This window comes from Zeus faber (genome assembly GCF_960531495.2).
Source record: "Zeus faber genome assembly, chromosome: 18".
NCBI classification, from domain to species: domain Eukaryota; kingdom Metazoa; phylum Chordata; class Actinopteri; order Zeiformes; family Zeidae; genus Zeus; species Zeus faber.
This window is the reverse complement of record NC_137210.1, coordinates 20,494,696-20,497,195: the sequence shown is the minus strand read 5'-3', so window position 1 is coordinate 20,497,195 and position 2,500 is coordinate 20,494,696. Positions and strand designations below refer to the sequence as shown.

Sequence of the window (2,500 nt, the reverse complement as noted above, 5' to 3'; positions counted from 1 at the left end):
CAAACCGAGGGTCGTAAAATCAAATTTTTACAAGCGGAACGCCTCGACTCAAACCCACCCCTGCCACGGTTCTTTGACTCTACCTGTAGGGAAACAAACCGGCTGATACCCTGCTTATCGCTGCTTGTTTTACTGAGCGGCGGTTTTGTCAGGCAACACTTTTCGGAGACGGCATGGAGATAGACAGCTGGTCTTGAGAGGCCAATTATGTCCGTTTATCTCCCTTCCAGGCACAGCTGTGATCAAACGGAATGAAGAAACAGGATCAAACGGGGAGGGGAGGGGAGGGATGGCTCAGAGAATCACTCTTCCGCTCCGTTCACTTCTTTCTGCAGCTTCCTTCTCTCTCCGCCCGTCCCCGTAACTTCCTCCCAAGTCTTTCCTTGCAGCCTTCTTCTCCCCGTCCCCTCTCTCTGGAGACACTGGAAAAAGCCATGCGAAGGTAACTGGAAGTGAATCTGTAGAAATCCACTTCAGAGGAGGCTTGTGCAGCCAGAACCGTGTGTGTGTGTGTGTGTGTGTGTGTGTGTGTGTGTGTGTGTGTGTGTGTGTGTGTGTGTGTGTGTGTGTGTGTGTGTGTGTGTGTGTGGTTGTGGTTGTGCTTGTATGTAGATGTGCCAGTGTGGTCCTCAAAGTGTCGGCACTGATCCTCATGGGGCCCCGTGGAGTAGCTCTGAAGGGTCTCAACACAAATCAGGGCAAAACCTGGCGCAGTTTGCAGTATGTAGCTATATATAAAAAAATACCCTGGGCACTAATTTTCTATAAAAAAATATATATATATATACATATAAATGTATTATTTTCACTAACTTCACCTATGCAACCACATGAGAGAAGACACTATATTTCTTCACGGCAGAGAGCATAAATCCACATTAGGCCCCGTGGAATGACTCCATTGGTGCCCTCCACGGCGCCCTGTGCTTTCCTCTGAAACAACATTTGAAAGTCCGAGTCAATCCAAGCCATGATTTACAAAACCTGCGGGTTTAGGCTTCTGGATAAACGATCAGGACGGATAAAACCTGCAGGACGGCCAAGATCTTAAACCGCTACTTCTTTTTCTTTTGCTGTTCTGCCAGGTGGCTTCAGTGTCCGAAAGCCACAGCTTTAAACAGACAGGGTCAATCCCTATAGTTACGATTTCCCTTTAAATCAGCCAAAGTCCCCAAAGCGCTCAGTAGACTTTCAGCGCGGACTCCGTGGACCCCCGGGGGTCCTTCGAGAGGTTCCAAGGGGTCCCCGGAAAATAGACAAAAACGATTTGATGACTGTTTTGACCATAGTTTCGGGGTGAACTCCCTAACTATAGACATGTATGGAAGCACGGACCTAATTGCCTAATGCGTATCAAATTGAGGAAACAAATGTGCTAGTATGGCTGACTCCCGTTTCTTGGAAGACGTGGATGTGAAGGTCCTCGGGATATAAAACTCGGATATAGGCCTCGTGACCACTCCTTGTGATGATTTATCAGATGAGGAACCGTGCCCCATGATCCAGCGGGCGGCCGCCGCCTCGGCTGCGCTGAGGCGGCGGCCGCAGGGGGCCTGCGTGGCGCGCGTTCTGTGGCGCACATAACAAGCCCACGGCGATCTGTGACCGACGGTTCCGAGCTCGATCCCCGTCTTACTCCTACAGGCTCCCCCGGCTCGCTGGCCGCTTTGGGGATTCTCGTTTCGTGGCGGGTAGGGAGGTGTGGGAGTACAGTGGCGATCTCATCACACCCTGCGTGTGGTAGTTGTAGTAGTATAGTCTGGTGTAACGTTCAGCACAATAAGCAGACGTTCAACTTGAACTCTTTATATGGAAGGATACTGACACTGAAACTGACAGCGCATCGGTTTTCCAAGCAGCCTGTTTGGGGAAAAGCGCCTCTATGGGTCCGAAACAAAATCAAATAACAAGAATAAATCTCCAGTCGGTGGAAGACGGCTGAAATCTTAATTGTCTAAAGGGTAAATATCGGAATATTGGGGGGAAATCGGATCGCAGACGATCGTCCGGTCGACACGACCCGACGCGATCGAACGCGCAGGAGCAGAGGCACTAGGATCCAAAAAGGTGTGTGCGTGTGTGCGTGCGTGCGTGTGTGAAACTCGTCCCACGCAGGACCTGGACGTTTGGAGAGCCGCGGCACGACGCGCCGTATGATGGGTTCTGGGCACCGCATTCGCCCCAGAAGTTGGTTAAACTTTCGCGTTGTGCTTGGCAAGTCGAAGCGGATGATGGAGAGAACAGAGATAGCGCGGTTGACAGAAACGTGCCAAAACGGTGGTTTGGAAGGCGAAACAAACGAACAGACAAACAAACGAAAAAGAAAACGTCCTGCGCGCCCCGATGCGACGTGAATGAGAAAGGTTCGAAAAGAAAATCGCAAAGAAAAATGAAATTCAAAGCGTCAATATTATAATCCAAATTATAAAAAATAATATTATTATTATTATATTTTTTTTATTATTTCTTGGAAACGCCTCCTTGGGTTTCTTGAAAGGTG

At 49.4% G+C, this 2,500-nt stretch overlaps 1 protein-coding gene across 1 annotated transcript in view; it reads right to left on the bottom strand.

Annotated features, from left to right (window-relative positions):
* LOC307244574 (neuropilin-2-like) overlaps positions 1-2,500 on the bottom strand; it is a gene marked incomplete at its 3' end in the record, with an annotated part of 106,941 nt that overhangs the window by 103,506 nt on the left and 935 nt on the right. The gene's annotated exons all lie outside the window — the stretch shown is intronic.